The sequence below is a fragment of the Phodopus roborovskii genome, unplaced genomic scaffold (assembly GCF_943737965.1).
Source record: "Phodopus roborovskii unplaced genomic scaffold, PHOROB, whole genome shotgun sequence".
NCBI lineage: Eukaryota > Metazoa > Chordata > Mammalia > Rodentia > Cricetidae > Phodopus > Phodopus roborovskii.
This window is the reverse complement of record NW_026126775.1, coordinates 265,823-279,702: the sequence shown is the minus strand read 5'-3', so window position 1 is coordinate 279,702 and position 13,880 is coordinate 265,823. Positions and strand designations below refer to the sequence as shown.

The 13,880-nt window shown below is 41.3% G+C and overlaps 1 long non-coding RNA gene across 1 annotated transcript; it reads left to right on the top strand.

Annotated features, from left to right (window-relative positions):
- The first annotated feature begins 10,510 nt into the window (after nt 1-10,510).
- LOC127214589 (uncharacterized) lies at nt 10,511-13,187 on the top strand. The gene is made up of 3 exons (XR_007833871.1): nt 10,511-10,625; nt 11,523-11,622; nt 13,118-13,187. It is a non-coding gene; the product is annotated as an uncharacterized LOC127214589 (long non-coding RNA).
- Nucleotides 13,188-13,880: the final 693 nt, after the last annotated feature.

Sequence of the window (13,880 nt, the reverse complement as noted above, 5' to 3'; positions counted from 1 at the left end):
TATGGGAAAAATACTGGAGGGAACCAGTTGCTACTCTCATCCAATGTCAACCAGATATCTGTGGTCTGCAGCTTGGACCAAAGCAAGGTCAGCAGGATGATATCTGGGAACAGAAGGTTCTGGGAGCATTCTATGGAGACCACCAGAGTGCTGAGATAGTCATAACTGAATTCTTTGTATTTTTTTTTTTTTTTTTTTTGTGCCCAACCTGAATAAGCAACTCTGTGCTTGGATAACCCAAATTGCCTTAATTGAATGGACCAATGAAATCCCTGTAACCATGCTTCTGCTTCTGTAAGCCTGCTTCTTGCCACCCCAACCCTATATAAACTGCCTGAGTTTTAACCTGAAATTCCCCTGAAATACTGAAGCATCCACAGGTACCTGTGTAAGCAATAAACAGCCTCTTGTGCTTGCATCCAGTGGTCTGGTCTCGCCTATTGGGGACAAGGACCTTACCCCAATGGGCTCCGAACTCTTGGGGTCTTTCAAAATGATAATATTTTTGTTGATGATGTTGGAATTGTTTTTTGCAAACCATCAAATCACATTAGCTTACATCTCCTCCCATATTTTCCCTCCAAACTTTTTGACCATCCCAAAGAAAAATTGAAAAAGTCTACAGCAAGTCTTTCCTTGGTTAACCCAAATTGCCTTAATTGAATGGACCAATGAAATCCCTGTAACCATGCTTCTGCTTCTGTAAGCCTGCTTCTTGCCACCCCAACCCTATATAAACTGCCTGAGTTTTATCCTCAGCATAGGGACCGTATATTCCCTGGAACATGGTCAAAGTCTCACTGACCCACACCTTAAAGATATCTGGTTCTTCTCCACCGCCAACACTCACCCTTTCTGCTTGAGCCATTAAGTGTGTAGAGTAACACTTCAGCATCTTTATCACAATTTAAGGAATCTCTTCAGTCCTTTTGGATTACACTGTTTCTTTTTAATGTGAGGGAAGATAAAAGTCTCCTGTAATCATTTCTCATTCTTAATTATGAGTCTGTCATCATAGATACCAATGCAGAGGAATCTTCCTAGGCCATAACAGCCAATGACACCACAGATCATTGACTTCCACATGGCTTCAGGAGGCAGTATAGATTATAGAGACCAATCTGGCATGGAGCTACAGCACAGTCTATGGAGGCCTTTTGAGGCGGGTCAATTCAGATAAAGGACCACTCTCCATCTCCATTAGTGTGAGCTTCTGCAGCTCTGTTTCACTTCTACTTGGCCTGTTCATGGAGATCTACTCTGTCATCGCCAGCATCGTCTTCTTCTTTTCAGTCTCACGAGAATGCTTTTAAAAGGCATCTGCCCATAAGACCTGATATTTTAAATGTTTCAGAGTTCTTTTGTTCTCTCAATATCCTCTGCTCTCTCATCTCCCCTCAGTGTCTCCCCTGGGTCTCTAAGCCTCCTGGAGCTGCTCTGTGGTTGTGCAGATGCCAGCAGCCACTGACATCTCAAATTGATATTTACTGAATAAATTCTTGAAAAAATTTGGATGTAATCAGTTGCATTTGAAGTTAGGTCATATCTACAAACTCATCAGCTATATAATAGGATTAAAAGCCTTCAACTCTATGACCATAGTGGTCATTAAATTAGCAGTGCATAAATGAACAAAAACTAACATTAGTTTCTGGAGAAGCAGAGGATTTGTTTTCCTAAGTTCTTTTATTCTTGCTTACAGGCAAATTTTTAAAATCCTGTCTCAGACACCAACAGAGCTCACCGGGACTTTTCACTCCTATGGCCCCAAATGGGGTAAGTCTCATTCCTTTTGAAAACAATGTTCTTTGACATGCAATCATATATAGAAATTTAAAGAAATGGAATCATTTTTTAAATTAGTTGTTATTTAACTTAAAATGTATCTTATTTTACATACTAATGCCAGGTGCCTCTCCCTCCCTTATATCCATTCCCCTACCTCCCCTTTAGTAGCAAAGTAAGGAGATCCAAAACTGGGTAGTTCACTAAATTTATTGAGCTGTATTGCTGCATGTGGTGTTTTATTTACTACAATTTCTTTAGTAAGAGCTTTTCACACACTTACTCTCTCTCTCTGTCTCTGTTTCTATCTCTCTCTCACACACACACACTGTGTATGTGTGAATGTCAGGACCGGAGACATACAGAATGGTAGGACAGTAGGAGGTGGCTTCTGATGTTCCTCTATCTTGTCTTTTCTGTTTTAGAACAAGAGCACCATGCAAAAATACCAAGAAATATCTCTTCTGCCTAAAGAGCGGTTCAGATTTTTAATTTCCATAGGAATGAATGTGGAAGTCAGCGACAAAGTACCCATGGAAATGTATATCAAAATGAGTGATGACCTCCTAGAGATGGCGGCAGATCTACAAACAAAAGAACTTAAAGAGGAAGCATTTGTGTTATACCACAAATTTTTAACGTGAGAACCTGCACTTTCTATCTCCTTTCCTGTGACAGATCCCTTACTAATCCTGTCTTCATCTTCATATTTCTCCCCTCTGCTGACATTATAGAACTTGAGAAAGACATCTTTCAGTCAGATTTATGGCCGCTCACACAAATGTTTTTCCTTGCTATTCAAAGACACGAGAACCACAAATAAGGGAAATCATGATAGTTCATGAGCATGTTTCCACATGGCCTTCATTTTAGAGGAAAGTTTGCAGTTTAAGTGGTTGTGTCTGCATTGGTGAGTGTGTCAACTGCTGTATCTCTGGCCAGGCATTCAGTCACAGACTTATTCCTATGTATGGCAGAGCCCAGATTGCTCTTCTCTTAATCCTGTAGCATATTGTTTAGTTAAGAAAGAAGTTAGCATTTCCTGAACCTAAATAGGAACCAGAGAACTATGTACTACCTGGGGTCAAAGTGGCTTAGCATACTTTCTGTGTTTTTGATCATACGTGGATAGGCAGAATAAATGCAAGATGGCAGAGCTGTCACCAGATATTTACACGTATGCTGTGACATGAATGCTTTGTGTTTGAGGAAGGGAAAGATGGCAAAGGTCTCACCAGTCCTGCCTAGCCCTGTGTTTGGTGAAAGAGAACCTGAGGACATAAATGCAGGTGATTGTAAGGAGCCCAGGCTCTTGGGAAGACCTCTGTGGTCCTGAATCTATTGATCTTCTGAAGGCTGTTTGTGCTGAGTAGGCATATCTCCATCAGGTTCCACAGAGGAAAAGAAAGGTCAGACTTAGACATGAACACAGATACCACATTTTATAATTCTCAGGTTGTGCAACTTGAAGAACATGATTTGGATGCTTTTCCAACTTTGGTTTTCTGCAAGGTGAAGGTAATCTCTTGAGATTACAGTAAACATCCCTCTATTTCCCTCTCCTTAAGAGAAATAAGTGTGTTACTAGAGTACTTATTTGCCCCTCCAAACAAACATCAGTTTGTCACAACCAGTTTTCAATCCCACCCTGCACTCAAGAAACTTTCTTGGTTCCTGGACTGACAGGAGTGTTGAAGCACGTTAGCAGTATTTGTGGGTGCCTCGTCTCACTAGGTTCCATTGCACAGCTCCCTGCAGCTCTGTGTTCTCCCAGTGTTTCTTTTCATTACCTAATACTCTCAGGGAGAGGTTGTTCCCTGCTCAGAAACAATACTCTGTGCTTCTCTATGAGCACACATCCTTCTCCTTTGGTAGGAGAAGGATGAGACCACACTCTATTTTTTCTGTTGAAGTTCAGGAGGAGGATGGTCTGTTTCCTTGATAGTCTGTGAGCTCATTAACCCTCCCTGCTGTCTCCTGCATGCTAGGATGACAAGCACACTCAATATCAGATTAGCTATACTACTTGATAGCTGATATTTTAGGAATGCACTAGTTGATAGAAGAATTACGACCTTTCTTTCTCTAGGCACTGGGATGGATATGGATGTAACATATCAGGGTGGAACTCTTCTCACTCCAGCATCTTCTGAAACCATGCCTAGAGAGACCAAATTTTTTTCAGGGTCTCATTTACAAATTTGGACCTTTTCTGCTCACATATTAATGCTGCTTTATTGCTTTAGACTCTTCGTGGAGAAGCTGAGACATGGCCCAGAATACTGGAACACCCTTTCCAAGGGAACACGATCCAAAATCAACAAGGTAGGTCTTTTTTATCCATGTGGCAGTCCTAAATCTCCAGAGTCACAGGGAGCTACTTAGAGAAAAGTCACAGATCCTGTCCCTGGGTAAACAGGACATCTCTCAGCATCACAATACAGAAGAAAGGGATGGCAGCAAATTGGGGTCAAGTCATAAATAAGATTCTGACATCTCATGGAAATAGATTGTATCCCCAGTACAGGAAGGGACTTTTAGAGCCCATTCTCCATGGTATGATACTTCTTTAGCATGGAGACACGGGGTGGTGGGGAGCCTAAACCCTATCACAATTGATTTAACAGTCTTAGATGATTCCTCATGGAAGGCCTCGCCCTCTCTGGGGAGTGGAAGGGGGATGGGATGGGTAGGGGTCTGTGTGGGGAATAGGATGATAGGAGTGAGATGGAACTGGATTAGATATATAAAATAAGAAAAAATATTAAATTAAAAAATATTCATAAGTCCCTTCCCATTTGTTTTCTTTCCCCCTTTGCTGACATTAGGTCAGTTCTAATTCTCCCTTTCTGTTTTGTTTTGCAGACAATACATAGGGTCTTTGACATAGTTGAGGCCCTGAAGAGACAACTCCTGCAGCAATATAGCGAGGGAGTACTCAGAATACCTGGCAGATAAGGTCAGTGTGTGAGCATGAAGACAGGATATTTTTGTATCACTTAATCAGCCTGTGACCTGGGACTCTGTTTTACTGTCAGCAGAGGTTGTGATCCAAGGAACAGGATCTACACATTCTTGCAAACATATGCACTCATACCTATAGAAGACAACACACACATGCACACACATGCACCTATTTACACCCATATACTCATGCATATTCATAATCACAGATGCATACACCCCAAGTGTATTATGGTTTTGAGAACATTGAGACCAAACTGTCCCTTAAGAAAGCCTTACAGTATCTGAGTAAAGGGGTGTTGGTTATTTTTCATAGTACCAAGGTTATGGAGGGGATCATAGATGCTGTGGTGATTTGTTATACCTCAACACAACTTCCTTTGTTCATCTCTTTGTTGGCAGGTCTTTTTCTTCTGACTTTTGAAATATTAGACTAATCCCATTTTTCTTTCTATAGAAAAAAAGAGAAGAAGAAGAGGCAGAAAATAAGACCTTTTGGCATGAAGTAAGAGATACCATCAAACACTCCGCAGACTTTGCCAAATGGAGTGATCTTCTAGACAGGCTGGTGGATGGAGTTGAGGAAGACAGGAGCAGAGAGGACTTGGCACTTAAAAGTGCTAAAGTGTCTTCTGAAGAATGCACTGTTATTACAACATCAGTGCCATGCAGTCCACAAGAATCCATCAAAGATATGAAAAGGGGCCCATCATCAGACACACAGGGTGGAGAGGTGAAGGTGGTGGAAAGCCCAGGTAAGTCACCACAGGTTCATGTTTTTATTTTATTTTCTTTTTAATTTAATTTATTATTTTACATGTCGATCCCAGTTCTTTCTCCCTCCCTCTCTCCCTCCCTCCCTTATTCACTCTCTTTTACCCTCTCTGCCCTCTCATATGCACTCTAACCACCCTCCCCCTCCCATCCCCCACCCAAATTCCATATGTAGGGGAATACCATCCAGTTGGGGTCATGTGAAGTAGGGACTAGGGCTTCGCTCCTGTCTCTAGATTAAGGCAGTTATCCCTCCATGGGGGATGTGTTCCAAAGTCCTTTTGTGCACCAGGGATACATCCTGGTTTCACTGTCTGAGGTCCCTTAGACTGCTCTTTCCTTCTGGCTGAGACCCATATTCAGGGGGGCCTGAGTCATTTCCATGCTGGCTTCCCAGCTATCAGTCTAGTGGCCCATTAGCTCCTCCTTGTTCTTGTAAGCTGTCTCTATGTGTTTCTGCCTCCTGGTGTTGTCCTCTCCATCTGCATCTGAGTTCTACTTCGACTCAGTGTTTATGTATGGGTGTTTGCTCCTCTTTCCAACAGGCACTAGTTGAGTTCTCCATGGATAAGTTAGTTGTTGATCTCACTCTCACTCTTCCGGAAAGGTAGCCTTTCCATGGAAGCTCAAATTGTTAGTTGGCAGCAGTCTTGTCGTTCTCTAGACCTCATGATTTCAAAGACTTATGTTTAAATAGAGCCTATTGCATCAGGGTCAGCCACAAACATTTGCGAGTGCACCTCACCAGTCTAGTAGTGCTGTGCTTTTGAAGAGGTGTCTGAAGTTGGGAGCACTCAGCAGCACAGAGAAAGCTTCATCCCCCATGCAATTTCCCCAGTCTTTGTCTTTCCTGGATCCCCTTTGCTGTGGTAATAGAACCTCGAGTGACTAATATTTTCTCTTTCCTTCCTGCCATCTGACTTCCCATAAAAGAAGCCTTTAACTTAGTTTAAGCCAGTTCAGTTTCTTCAAAACTCATGATATTCAGATCCTCATCTTTTCAGAGCTCTGGAGAGAATAGAGGAAGCACATTAAAATACTCCTGAATTATTGCTCATCGTGAGGACTTTGCTGTGCATTGGTAATTCCGAAAAGACTATTTTGGTTGTATGTGATTGAATTTTCAGCATCAGGTAGACCTCTGTAGGATTCTCCTAGTAGGTCAGGGAGATAATGACACTGACTGAAGTGCTAGCTGTGACAGCCTCAAACCTAGGGTAGAATCTCCAGAAATCACCTGACAACTGGCTGTGGGTGGCCACCTCCCTATTCTAAGATCTCTTCAGGTTACATGAGACAGGGAGACAGAGAAGACCTGTTTTTTCACAGCACAGATAGCAGGGAAGACACAGAGCACAGAGAGATTCTTTTAGACTAACAGTGCCAGGGAAGGCCTGCACTCCAGGCAGTCTGCTCACATCTGCAGATGTGCTGTCACACCTGCGCATCTTTGCCCACACATGAACATACACATTCTGAAAAATGCACACATATCATAGACATGTACAAACACATGGTTCATATATGAAGGATTTCAAAGGAGAAATCACGAATATTGAAGAAAAAAGTTCTCAAATATGCCATCTAAATACATTATTACTTTTATTTTTTATTTGTATCATCTGGCTTTACAGCCTAAATAGGCCTTAACTTGAAATCCTGGCCCCTCACCTAGGAAATGCTTAAAATCCAAATATGCAACTACTGGGCTGGAATTTTACATATTTCTAAAGTATTGGTTGATTCTTGTCTGCACTGGCATGAGTCAAATCTCTCCTTGAATGACAACCTCAAGCAAAATTGCAATTCCCTTCTTAATTACACATTGGTGAGAGTCAGAGTGCCCCAGCTGTGGCCCTGTGTATTCAACAATCAGCATATTTACAGATGATCTTAGAGAGTCAGTCTTAGAGAGCCTAAAGCCTATGCAATCAGCAATCTACACATCTGCATAACATAACATCGGAGCAGAAGTAAGCTATTCTGTTCCTTTTGGACTGTAGAAACAACCAGGATAGAGTATGTGGCCTCGGCTAATTTGAGGGAAAGAGCTTTGAGAAGAAAGTTCTCACCTGGATTGTGGTTGTATTATAGGCAGGGGGCTCCTGAAGTGATATCCAATATCTTTGAGATTTTTCCTCCCAGGCCACCAGGCTGAGCTCCGCTCATGGACACCAGGTCCTGTAACCTCAGACTTCTCTCTCTTTTCCTTTGCAGGTCAGAACTCCAAAGGCCTCCGCCCTGTAGTCCTTCCAAAGGACCTTTGTGATCAGTTTCTGCGCTGTGCACGGAAGAACACCAGGAAAGGCATAGAGACATGCGGTGTATTATGTGGTACCATGGTAAATATAGGAAAACCCCTTCTTGATCTGGAGGCTGTATCTTATTCCCCTTTGGCTGCCCTTGACTCCCAGAGAATATATCTAGGGGCTGTATCCATACATATCCCTCAACAGAAGGAACCATGTGTGAAATGACATTAGCTAACTTGAATTTGATGAGTTTCTGTGTCCTGGTGATTACCTACTTTGTGCTAAGGCTTAGAATAGAAACTAAACACTTCAAGACCTGTGAGCAGACCTAATGCCTGCTGCAAACAAAACCCTAACCTAGGATATGCTATTGGAGAGATCTCATGTTCATCTCATTACCCCTACATTTTTCTGTTTCCCAGGAAAGCACTGGAGCAGTCAAGGTGGGGAAACACTGGGGTGAGGGTAAAGGATGAGGGTCATTCACTGGGGTGAGGGCTTCATTTATTTATGGAAAGTTGGATTGACAGTAACTGTAACAAGTTGTTTTCTTGTGGCAGGTCAAAGAAGAATACCATGTGACCCACATAATTATTCCTGTGCAGACAGCAGGCCCTAATTATTGTTATGCGGAGAACGAGGAGGAAATATATTTCATGCAAGAGGAACTGGGCCTTCTGACATTAGGTTGGATTCATGTAAGCAAATTGATTTCACAGGTGGTGAGCCCAGATCTGTGTCTGCACAATCAAGACGAATTTCATCCATCTGTGAGCACCCACAGTCACTGGTGTTCTAGTGTTTAGTCAAAAGGCACATTCCTTGGTGCATTTCACCTTTACTAATTTACCTCTTCCTCAGTGTAGTTCTTCATTGTTCCACTTCTTGGTTAATGTGTTGTGCATTGTAGACTCCCTAGGAGGTAAGAAAACATGGTGTAGACACCATCACCCTAAATGCTGTATGGAAGTATTTCACTCAGTCAAGAGAGTTCCCTCTGTTGATATCTTTTTGCCTTTATGAAGAAGTACTTGGTTTTGTACACCCAAAGAGCTTCTTCATGCAAAGTTGCATCCAAATTTGCTTATTTGCCTTACAATAATACACCATGGCAGATGGAAGTAGGTTCTGTGAAGCCAGGTGAAGGCAGGAGATAATCCCCTGGAGGCTTTTGTTTGCTGAGATTCAGAATACCTGGTAAATGGTGGGTGTGACAGCAGGAGAAGTGACTTTCTGACAGATAATAAGACCTAATGGGGACTGCTTGAGCACAGTGGGTTATTCCATAACAAAAGGCTGCAGGAGAACTGGTCATGGGTTTCCCAGAAGCCACAGACCAGGGACAGTAAGGAGAGAATTCAGGATGTGACCTAGGGACAATCTCCATCTGCAAGGGGATTCAGTTCTCATGCTGGAGCTGGGGTTCATTGATGAGTTTGGCTTCTGAAATTTAAGCAGGCCATGGTGCCAGAGACTAAAAGGTTTAACTAATCCATAGAAATACAGTATACAGGCAGAATACTGGCATCCTGTCATTCAGGAGGTAAGACTTCTGGATGATGACTTTGGCACCAAAAAGTAATAACCAGAAAGAAAGAGGCTTGAAAAAAATGGGTTGAGTTTACGGCTATCTGGGAGTCTTACAGGACTGTCATGTTGAGTCTTCATCTAAGCTGTAGATCCCATAGGAAGGGAGAGTCATGAGGCCACTCTGTGCAGAACTAGTTTAACAGAATCTTCAAATGTACATGAATGGGGCAATGGCTTGTTTTGTTGGTTTTACCAGTTTTTACTTCCTTTCTTTTTCCAAATGTTTTCTATTTTAAAATATAGCTAATTTGTAAGTATGCATACATTTGCAGTGTAATTAATGACTTCTTGATGAAACATCCATGTGAATAATACTCTTAGAGAAGGAAACAGGAACCTTCCAAGGGCCTTGTCAAGCTTTGCAACTTCTCTCTTCTGAGACTGATCTCCTTCTTGTTCTAACCATCTCTTTCTCATTTCATTAGTATTCATGTACTAAGTGTGCCTTCCTCCATGATATCAGCATTTCAGTACTGCTTGTGTCTTGAAATGTAGAGGTTAGATATTTGGTTTTTACATCTGGCTTGCTTGCCTTAACATCTGCAATGTTCATCCCCTTTGTGGCATGCAGTTGCCTGAGGTGTGCTTAAACCTGGCAGGCTATGAAGGAAGGGAGGGAAGAGGCATAAGTTAATGCAACAGTACTAGGTAGAGTAACACAAAATACGACCAGATGTGGCTTCTCTTCACATAGGAAGATATCCCACAGCTCTTAATGGCAGGGAACTGAAGACTCACAGAGTCTGTTGAACTGAGGTTCTAAATAGTTTGGGAACTCTTCGTAAAGATGGAATAGATTCTATTGTTGGCAGGAGGGAAGCAGATGTAGGTTAGAAGCTAAAGGACAAACTTGGAATGGTTATTGTTTAGACATGAGGTATAAGTAAATATGGATGAATAAAAGTCTAGTCCTCAGTGAGGGAACAGCCTCAAGTAATTTTTTAAAGCTCAGCTTCTAATGACCTTATAGATTAGGTTGATAAGTGAGGTCATTTCCTCTTCCTTCTCCACCTAGCAGACCACAGATGTGTCCCAGCATGATTTGGCGAGTCATTGTGGGAGGCAGTGGTTGAAAATTCTTGGGGCCTGCTGTGTTGGGTATGTCATTGGGCTTACTGTGATTTCTTGAATTCTTTTGTCTCCATAGACCCATCCAACCCAGACTGCCTTTTTGTCGAGTGTGGATGTACACACACATTTTTGCTACCAGAAGATGCTGCCAGAATCAATTGCAGTGGTGTGCGCACCCAAATATAAACAGTGAGTATATATAATTTAAGCCTAGACGGTACAAGAGCAAAATCCTCTATGGCTCAGAACACTGTAAAAACTAAGTAATATCCAGAAAGTCTTAACTGAGTGCTATAGAAGCCCCCTTTTAAGGTGAACATTCCAACACCAGCTGCTCTTAATAGATGTGCTGACACCACTGTTCGTTTTCTAAGACAAAGCACAAAGAAGTGATCTCAAGTGTCAGAGGTTGAAGATATTCCACACAAGAAACTGCCTAAAGTGTCATTCTCAATATCACCTTAGTCTGAATTCCTCAGCAGAGCTAGTGTTGGGAAAGCAATGAATCATCCTGTTTCTTTGAAAGAATTTTGTACCCTGGATAATGTCCCACAGGAATTAGTGGTCATAGGTTTGAGCGCTACCCCATTTATTCCTGACAGTGATTGGCCTGAACTGGATTGATTCTTCTTTGTGCTCAATTCTACTGTTGAGAATTTTATTATTAAGTCAAACTACAAGAAAGGGATCAAGAGAGAGAAAACCATAGAGAGAGATACACGTAAGGAGAGGAATGAGAAGGAGAGAAAAGAGAGGAAGAGAAGGGAGGGAGGACAATTAGGACTATGACAAAGAAGACATAGTCTAACAGAACTTCAATTATAGTGTTTACTAGGAATAGAAGGAAGACATACACATCATCTGTGCGGGAGGAAGAATTGTGCAGGTCAGAGCAGAGAGAGCAGGAGAGCAGGGGAATAAGTGTAGGTATGAAAGAGAAAGAAGAGAGGACATAGAGGAGAGGAGAGAGAGGGAGGAAAGAAAGGGGAAGGGGAGAGAAGAAGATGGAAAGAGGGAGAGGAGAGAGAGACGAATGCGTGTTGTGGGGATTTCTGTTTGACTGTGAGTCTGCCTTTCTCTTTTCAGAACAGGAATTTTCACACTGACAACTTTTGGATTAAAAGAAATATCAAGCTGCCCCAGGAGGGGCTTCCATCCCCATAATCAGGACTCAGCTCTTTTCTGTGTAGGTATCTGTATACAGGAGAAGAAACATAATAACATTGTGAGAATATCCAAACCCTGTCCCACAAAATTTATAAGAGCCAGGGATACAACCACAGAGATTCAAGGAAGCTTGAAATCCTGGAATCAGAATGCTAAGTCTAAGAGGTAGAGCATTCTGTGTGTGATTACATGTATCATAATTAATATGTATATGCATTTGTATAGAATTTGGATCACACTCTGATCCTAAAGGGAAAATAACACTTGTGTACATTTCAGCTCTTCTTTTAAAAAGATATATAATTTTATATTTCATTATATTTATACCTGTACTTTCATTGTGTAGCCTTTTAAAAATAGAACATATTTTTATTTTAATTTGTTGTCTCTGTGGATTTTCACATGAGAGTTTAGTGCCTGTGTGGTAAAAGACTTTTGCAGATGCCCTAGATATGGAGCAAGGCAGTGAACACTTCCTACTTCCCTTCAAGAATAGTAGGTGTTGTTAAACCCAGCACTATTCTCAAGGCCCCACCTTGTAAGTCATGGTTCATACCAGGGTGATCAGTTTTTTTGTAGCCAGAAACTTTCTACCAGAACTGTTCAAAATTACCTAGCTCCATTTTGGAGTACAGTAATGTTGTTTCTGAGATATTAAAAGATATTGCTCATTTTAAAAACGAATTATCTAGAACAGGAGTTCCCAAGTTGCCAATTGTAATAACCCCTTCCATGGTGAAAAACACCCATAACATAAGCTCTTGGGCAGTTGCAGTAGATCATCAATTTGAGGCTAATTGATGTTACATAATAAGACTTTTAGACTGATGATTACCTGTCATGTTGTAGACCCAGAGTGACCATCCCTGAAATGTCAGTAATGTCACCATTACAATCTGATTAATGGAATGACTCCCCTCAAGGTCTATTGGGTCACCTTTGCCATCTGATGTACATTATGACTCCAATGGTGCACTGCACTTACACATCTCTAACAACAAACACAATAACAAAAACAACAACAACAAAAAAACTATTTGCTATGTGACTCTGGAAAATAGATGGAAAAGATCCTGAGATACACAGAGATGATTGACTCTAAACATGAGGCATGAGGAGAACTAGGTGGGAGTGTTGGGGACCAGAACTTTTGACATTACTTCTAATGACATCAAGATTTCACCACTTGGCTGAGAACTATCTGGCTGCAATGAAATTCTTCAATCAAAACTTACTGCTCGGGATGTGGCTCAGTTGTGATAGTGTTCCAATTTTAAGCATTAGTATCTGAAATCCTTTCCCAGCACTGATGAAAACAGTTGTGCTTATGTTTGCCTATAATCCAGCACTGGGAACCTCGAAGCAGTAGAATAATGTCAGGATCCTTCTGGCTTAGCTAGGCTATGTGTGCTAGCCTATGTCGCACAAGGCCCTCTTTTGGTATAAATAAAATGTACAAGTTGTTTCAAAACTGATTTCCATTCCCTAACAATATTTCCCTTTTTCCATTGCAGGACTGCCGTCATGTCACCATCCAAAACAGCAGGGTGACAATCACGGATTTGCGATGAGTAAATCCCACAGACCCACCTCAGTGGGAGCCTATGTGTGTGTGTGTGTGTGTGTGATGTGTGTGTGTGTGTCTGTGTGTGTGTGTGTATTTTGTATATATGTGACTGAATGTATGGTGGTGTGTATCTGTGTATGTATGTTAACCTGTGTTATGTATGTTACATCTGTGTTAAGGATATCAATGGTATAGTATGTATTTATGGCACACTGTGTTCATTCACAGAGCCCAGATGAACTTAGTTCTACATTTCTGTTTTAGCAATTAGGAAAAGCTTCAATAAAACACAGAAGAATGTGATACATAAAGTCAAGACCTCTTGAGTACAAACCCTGAGTCTAGATGTGAGATCATAGAAATTTATTTGATTTCAAGGTGAGGTGGCTATATTTTTGACTTGTCAGTAATATCTTTCGTCAATAATGCACAAAGTGAGAAATGTGATAAGGCAATATGGACAAAGCCATCAGCTCAATCACAGGTATCGCAAAGGAAACATAGTCTGCAATATGTTTTAATTTATGACATTTGCTATATTCATGGCTGAATTTTGAGGTGAAAGATCATAGCTCTTTTGAATAAGAGAAAATTGATCTAATATTGCATTCTACTAGAATTACAATTCTAGATTGTGAATGTAATTTTCTGTTTTTTGTTTCAGCCTCTTGTATTTGTAATGACACCTGATGCTAGAAACCCTTTGACTA